Source organism: Amia ocellicauda, unplaced genomic scaffold, assembly GCF_036373705.1.
Source record: "Amia ocellicauda isolate fAmiCal2 unplaced genomic scaffold, fAmiCal2.hap1 HAP1_SCAFFOLD_61, whole genome shotgun sequence".
NCBI classification, from domain to species: domain Eukaryota; kingdom Metazoa; phylum Chordata; class Actinopteri; order Amiiformes; family Amiidae; genus Amia; species Amia ocellicauda.
In genome coordinates, this window is record NW_027102991.1 from 89,015 (window position 1) to 97,400 (window position 8,386).

The 8,386-nt window shown below is 40.1% G+C and overlaps 1 non-coding gene across 1 annotated transcript; it reads left to right on the forward strand.

The window, feature by feature from the left end:
* Nucleotides 1-7,696: 7,696 nt before the first annotated feature.
* Nucleotides 7,697-7,811, forward strand: LOC136739590 (U5 spliceosomal RNA). Its single transcript, XR_010812914.1, has one exon. It is a non-coding gene; the product is annotated as a U5 spliceosomal RNA (small nuclear RNA).
* Nucleotides 7,812-8,386: the final 575 nt, after the last annotated feature.

Sequence of the window (8,386 nt, forward strand, 5' to 3'; positions counted from 1 at the left end):
ATATATATATATATATATATATATATATACATACATACATGCTAGAAAGTCATTACTATGTTATCTTAAAGGCTAACTAAGCAGAACATATATCATTATCGAACAGAGTTCATAGGTCTATACATGGTATTAGGGAACAGGCACGTAGGTCATTCTGTTTGACATTGTCTCCAAGGTTCTCATTGTAAATAACAAAGAGAAATCAAACTACCTTATGGCCTCCTGACCTTCTAGCTTGACCTTATCTTTCTTAAGTATACAAGAGAGAAAAACAGTTGTGAGAAAAGAATTTCTAACTTTCCTTCCACACATACATACATACATACATACATACAAACCAGAGGCATGCAAAAAAATATAAAGAGGAAGAAAATGTTGTATAGCACATACAAAAGGGATGGTGATGAAACAAAATACATAGAATATGTTGAGCTGCAAAGAGATCTTAAGAAAGGGATCAGGAAAGCAAAGAGGGAAATAGAAAGAAACATAGCTCTTGGAGCTACAACCATTGCAATGAGCTTTTTTCAAAATTACAACAGCAAGCGGTCAATTAAGGAGGAGGTGAAACAGATAAAGGGCAAAAATGGAGGTATCTTGGAAAACGAACAAGATGTGGCAAATATTCTAAATGAGTATTTCACAGAGGTTTTTACAAAAGAAAAAACAGATGACATGCCACAGGTTGACAATCAATCCAGTCAAACCCTAAGAGAGATCAGGATAAATGAGGAGGAGGTACTAAAGGGACTAGCAGAATTAAAATCAAACAAATCACCTGGGCCAGATGGGATATTTCCAACAGTACTTAAAGAAATGAGGGAAATTATGTATAGGCCGTTAACTCGATTATTTCAAATGACACTTAGAACAGGGGATGTTCCCACTGACTGGAAGACAGCAAATTTCATACCAATCCACAAGAAAGGGGACAAAACTGAGCCAGGAAATTACAGACCAATCAGTCTCACCTGCATCACCTGTAAAATGTTGGAAAAAATGATTAGACAGAAAATAGAGGAGCATCTCAATGAAAACCATATTCTTGGAGATAGTCAACATGGGTTTAGACGAGGCAGATCATGTCTTACTAACTTAATAAATTTTTTTGAACATGCAACTGCAGCTGTAGATCACGTGAAAGCATATGATATGATATACTTAGATTTCCAAAAAGCTTTTGATAAGGTTCCACACCAAAGACTGATCCTCAAATTGGAAGCTGTAGGCATTCAGGGTCATGTAAGTAGATGGATTATGAACTGGTTGATGTATAGGAAACAGATTAGAGGAGTCACTTCTAACTGGAGTGAGGTTGTTAGTGGAGTTCCACAGGGATCAGTACTAGGGCCTTTGCTTTTTCTAATCTATATTAATGATCTGGACTCTGGGATACTTAGCAACCTTGTCAAATTTGCAGATGATACTAAAATAGGTGGCTTAGCAGATACAATCTTGGCAGCACATGCTATTCAGAGGAACTTAGATAAATTCAGTTGTGGGCTGACACCTGGCAAATGAAATTCAATGTGGACAAGTGCAAGGTAATACATGCAGTAAAACAAAAATGTCCACTATAATTACACTATGGGAGGTACAGATCTAGATGAAGTAATGCATGAGAAAGACCTAGGAATCTATGTGGATTCACTTTCTCCATCCAAACAATGTGGGGAAGCAATACAAAAGGCATACAGAATGCTAGGGTATATCGTCAAAAGTGTAGAATTTAAGTAATGTTAAGACTGTACAATGCGCTAGACCTCATCTGGAATACTGTGTACAGTTCTGGGCACCACACTTCAAGAAGGATATTGCTGCTTTAGAGACAGTTCAGAGGAGAGCAACCAGACTTATTCCAGGTCTGAAGGGAAAGTCCTACTCGGAGAGACTGAGGGAACTGAACCTTTTCACCCTGGAACAGAGGAGATTACGTGGGGACTTGATCCAAGTCTTCAAAATCATGAAAGGTTCCTCAAACCAGAGGAGCTTTTCCAGATCAGCAGGGACACACGCACCAGGGGACAACAAATGGAAATTGGGCTTCAAGGCATTCAAGATGGAAAGTGGTAGAAGCTGAAAGTTTGGGAACATTTAAAAATAGACTGGATAGGATCCATGGATCACTTAGATATTAATGGACACCAAACGAGCATGATGGGTCGAATGGCCTCCTCTCGTTTGTAAACTTTCTTATGTTCTTATGTTCTTATGTTCTTATGAATGTTCCCTAAGCATGTTTCAAATGTTCCCTAATTTATGTTACAAATGTGCCTTAGCACCTCTCTCTCTCTCTCTCTCTCTCTCTGTCTCAATTCAGTGCATTTGTATTGTCAAAGCAATTGGACATGCATACATACATACATACATATATATGGAAAATAAACAATATGTGTACATCTCTGCATTAATGGTGCCCTAACAGATGTGCAAGTTACATGACAGACAGACAGACAGACACTCACACACACTTTCACACACACACACACACACACACTTTCACAGACAGACAGACAGACAGACACACACACACACACACACACACACTTGTATACCTGACACGTATAGAAGACTGGATAGGGAGATATAAATAGCAATGGGGAGACTCTTGTACTTGGTGTGGCTCTATCCATATAGTGGGGCCAGCAGCCACTTAGCAGGTGCAGCAATAGAAGCTCAGCCTGGGGAGACTGGATTTAGCATTTCCTCTCCATTTTGATAAGTATCCATAATCATTTCTGCAAAATACTTCTATGATACCTATGTATGTTTTTTACTTGTACTATATTATACTATCAAGTATCAGTGTACACATACAATGTGACCTGTTACATTAATACAGAGGCCACGGAAGGCCAGATCACTAATAGCCACTGTCCCCTGATATTACACTTTTTTACAATCACTTTGGCACTCATTTCAGAACCTTGATGTCATTTTTCAAAACTCTAGACACTAAACTCACACCCGATGATCAAAATGCACATTTTTCAATTGCTTGGATACAATACACATCAACCTCAGATCATTTGTTCATTGAACTAAAATGATACAACTTAACGTCAAAGTATTACCATTTCAAAATGCAATTCACACATTACATCTGAGATCACTGTCTATTCATTTCATTACAAAGATCTAACTATCAATTGATACAGCTGCTCAAAATGATAAGTGACTGTTGCATTACTCTTAATTCATAGTTTTATGGAAACTGACGAACAGTATTCCATGTTTCGATCATGAAAGTTTCAGGATAATGAGATCCATTGACACCAATAACCGAGGAGCATGAACCAGTTGGACTACATTATCTATGGATGTAATATTTCATCATCATTCATCATCATGTAGCACTTTTCCACACCATGTTTTCAGTGTGTAAGGAAAGTTAGAAATTCTTTCTCTAATACCTGTTTTTCTCTCTTGTATACTTAAGAAAGATAAGGTCAAGCTAGAAGGTCAGGCCAGAAGGTAGTTTGATTTCTGCTTGTTATTTACGATGAGAATCTTGGAGACAATGTCAAACAGTATGATTGAAGTGCCTGCTCCCTAATCCATGTGTTGATCTATGAACTCTGTCCTATAATGATATAAATTCTGCTTAGCTAACTTTTAAGATAACATAGTAATGACTTTCTGATTATAACCAGCTCTTTGATTTTTGTGAATAAAAGCTCTGACTGTTAAAATGAAGGCAGAGCGACTTTGGGATCTTCTTGAGTCACTGTTCCTCTCCACGCTGCGTGTATTAAAGGCTTTGCAACTAACGCTCCAACCTGGTTGAAGATGATTCTTCTTCCACATCAGATATGACATTACTGTATGTATGCAGGCCCTTGTAATTGCTTTTCCAATACTGCCAACTGGTTATTGATGATTGATTTCACATTGTGGTACGAGTATCGAGTGAAATGAGTGCTATCCACCCGAGCAACACAGTGATAACATGGAGCCGGCAGGTCATCCAGGTCACAATAGAGGTCAAGCAGTGGGAGGAGGAAGACGTGGTGGTCAAAGGAATGGAAGGGGACATGCACCCCTTCTGAGAGGTGGTCGTGGGCCTCGTCATAGAGGAGGGCTTAGGCCTCACCAGAGAGGCAGCCATGGGCCTCATTTGAGAGGTGTTGGGGGAACGTGGTAGAGGACAAGGCCACGGACCAGACAGCGGCAGCAACAGCAAATAGTGTCCAGTGAAATCCGAGAAATAGTTGTAGAACATGTTGTAAATCATGGCATGACCATGACTGAGGCAGCTACAATGATTCAATCAAACCTCAGAATCAACTCAGGATCAACTGTGGCCTCAATCATCAGAAATGTCCGTACTGAGAAGCGGCAAGTCTTCAGCATGCACTAAACATTAGGCTACTCTCAATTGTCAAATGACTGTATACTGCATACCAATGTGTAGCACAGAGTATAGTGTGCCTTTTGAAAGAAATGCAGAGTGAAGCAGCTGATGACTGAGTATGTTCAGGTATGTTCAGTTTCAAGATGCCTCTTGTGAAAAATGGTTGTGAGAACCTGAACCTGAACACAGGGCTGATGGAAATTTAGAAGTACAGTAATCAATCCTTTGTTTTGCTTTTTACACTAAGCCAGGTGAGGAACACTGCAGTTGACATTTTACTGTAGTTTTGTTCGTTTTTGTAGCTAATTATTTTTGCATGGATTCAAAGAAACCTATGGTGTGATTTGATTGTATTGCATCAATACATTTCAGATTTTGTTCAATGATTCCACTGTGTCTGTAGTATTCTCTCTACTAGTCCTTTTACAGTGATGTATTTATGTGTAGTACCATAATGAAACATGTATCACATATTTTGTACTACAATATTTAATGATTGTACGAACAACTACACAGTGAAACTATCGGTATCTTCTGTGTTACTATGTTACTATGGTATTTCATGATAAATGAGTTATTTGAACCAACAAGTCTGCAAGTGCTAGGTTTCTTTAAAGATATGAATGCACAATGCAATGTTTTGAACATTGGACAGCCTGTGTTACAAGTGATGACCGTTTTGAGTTTTGTGTCTAGAGTTTTGAAAAATGACATCAAGGTTCTGAAATTAGTGACAAAGTGATTGTAAAAAACTGTATATTCATCCTATTTAATGTGCTCTTTTAAAATGTACTTTTCTTTTTTATGTTGCCATTTCTGTTCTACCAATGTTTCAGTTGTTAGCCAAAGATTGACAGAGTACATCTCATACACACAGGCCAGACAGCAAAGATTTCTTTTTGAAATTCAATTACAAATGCTGCATGAACTCATCAATACGATTAGAGCTCCTGAAAGCAATATAACTAACTCACTCTACAGCATCTCATTAGCAGTGAAAAGAAATCAAGAAAGTTGGGACAGTCGACTGTTTACCACTATGTAACATCACCTTTTCTTTTAATAACACTTATTAAGCACTTGGGCACTGAAGACACCACTTGGTTAAGTTTAGCAAGTGGGATTTCCCCCCATTCATCCATTATGCATTTCCTCAGCTGCGCAACTGCACAGGGCCTTCGTTGTCTTAATTTGCACTTCATAGTGCGCCACACATTCTCAATTCGGAGACAGGTCAGGACTGCAGGCAGGCCATGCTAGCACCCGCACTCTCTGCCTACGCAACCATGCGCTTGTAATCTGGGCAGAATGTGGTTTGGCGTTATCCTGCTGAAAAATGCAGGGACGTCCCTGGAAAAGATGATGTCTCGATGGCAGCATATGTTGCTCCAAAATGTGTACATCTCTTTCTGCAAAAATGGTGCCCTCACAGATGTGCGAGTTACATGACAGACACTCATACACACTGTCACACCCATACACACACAAACACACACTTTCACAGACAGACACACGCACACACACACACACACACACACACACTTTCACAGACAGACAGACAGACACACACACTTTCACACACAATCACTTTCACAGACAGACACACACACACAAACTTACATACATACATACATACATACATACAGTGAGGGAAAAAAGTATTTGATCCCCTGCTGATTTTGTACGTTTGCCCACTGACAAAGAAATGATCAGTCTATAATTTCAATGGTAGGTGTATTTTAGCAGTGAGAGACAGAATAACAACAAGAAAATCCAGAAAAACGCATTTCAAAAAAGTTATAAATTGATTTGCATGTTAATGAGGGAAATAAGTATTTGATCCCCTATCAATCAGCAAGATTTCTGGCTCCCAGGTGTCTTTCATACAGGTAACGAGCTGAGATTAGGAGCACTCTCTTAAAGGGAGTGCTCCTAATCTCAGCTCGTTACCTGTATAAAAGACACTTGTCCACAGAAGCAATCAATCAATCAGATTCCAAACTCTCCACCATGGCCAAAGAGCTGTCCAAGGATGTCAGGGACAAGATTGTAGACCTACACAAGGCTGGAATGGGCTACAAGACCATCACCAAGCAGCTTGGTGAGAAGGTGACAACAGTTGGTGCGATTATTCGCAAATGGAAGAAACACAAAATAACTGTCAGTCTCCCTCAGTCTGGGGCTCCATGCAAGATCTCACCTCGTGGAGTTTCAATGATCATGAGAACGGTGAGGAATCAGCCCAGAACTACATGGGAGGATCTTGTTAATGATCTCAAGGTAGCTGGGACCATAGTCACCAAGAAAACAATTGGTAACACACTATGCCGTGAAGGACTGAAATCCTGCAGCGCCCGCAAGGTCCCCCTGCTCAAGAAAGCACATGTACAGACCCGTCTGAAGTTTGCCAATGAACATCTGAATGATTCAGAGGAGAACTGGGTGAAAGTGGTCTCAGATGAGACCAAAATCAAGCTCTTTGCCATCAACTCAACTCGCCGTGTTTGGAGGAGGAGGAATGACCTCAAGAACACCATTCCCACCATCAAACATGGAGGTGGAAACATTATGCTTTGGGGCTGTTTTTCTGCTAAGGGGACAGGACAACTGCACCGCATCAAAGGGACGATGGACGGGGCCATGTACCATCAAATCATGGGTGAGAACCTCCTTCCCTAAGCCAGGGCATTGAAAATGGGTCAAATACTTATTTCCCTCATTAACATGCAAATCAATTTATAACTTTTTTGAAATGCATTTTTCTGGATTTTCTTGTTGTTATTCTGTCTCTCACTGCTAAAATACACCTACCATTAAAATTATAGACTGATCATTTCTTTGTCAGTGGGCAAACGTACAAAATCAGCAGGGGATCAATTACTTTTTTCCCCCACTGTACATACATATATATGGAAAAGAAACATTACAAGTATAAATCACAATAAGATGTAATAAAGTACAGATAAACAAAGTGTAATAAAATGTGATCTGTTTGAAAATGCAGGGACGTCACTGGAAAAGATGATGTCTGGATGGCAGCATATGTTGCTCCAAAATGTGTACATCTCTTCTGCAAAAATGGTGCCCTCACAGATGTGCGAGTTACATGACAGACAGACAGACAGACACTCACACACACTGTCACACCCACACACACTAACTTTCACACAGAGACAGACACACACACACACACACACACACACACACATACATACATACATATGGAAAAGAAACAATACTTTTATAAATCACAATAAGATGTAATAAAGTACAGAAAAACTAAATGTAAGAAAATGTGATCTTTAATACACACAAATATGTATGGCTGGTCGGATGCGTCTTGGACTCGGGTTCCTCTTCATTACGTATAACGCTTTTGCCTTTTGCTAAAGCTTTCCGTGGAGGGGATCGTGGGTGAGTTTGTACCATTCTTGGGGGGCTCTGCCTTGTTGGGGCGGAGCTGTGATCCAGGTGAACAGCAGATCGGGCATAGGTGGGCATGTGGGCAGAGGAGTAGGAAGGCCGGTCAAGCAAATAAGCTTGCTAAGGTACGCAGCAGCAGCAAGCAGCCCCCCCATCCAGCCAGCCAGCCAGTCTGGCTGGCAGTGACTGAGTGGTTGACAGACGGCAAGCAACGGAATGTACGTGCTCTGTGATGTCATAGCAGTCAGCTGAGAGAGGCTCGTGATGTCATCGCTGAGCTGGCTGGCTGGCTGGCTCTGTGTGTGTGTGTGTCTGTGTCTGTCTGTTTTTCTGTTTGTCAGTCTGTCTGTCTGTCTCTCTCTCTCTCTCTCTCTCTCTCAATTCAATTCATTTGTATTGTCAAAGCAATTGGACATACATACATACATACATACATATATGTAGCGTAAGGTACACTTATACATTTCAATTAAAGAAGTGAATTCATAGTATCACCTTATCACGAATCCTGGAGTCTTGTAGAACTCAATTTCTGTAATAATTGGACGCAGACACCAATTCCAAAGATATAAATTGTCAAATTTATTTAAAAACAAAGACTAAATGTAG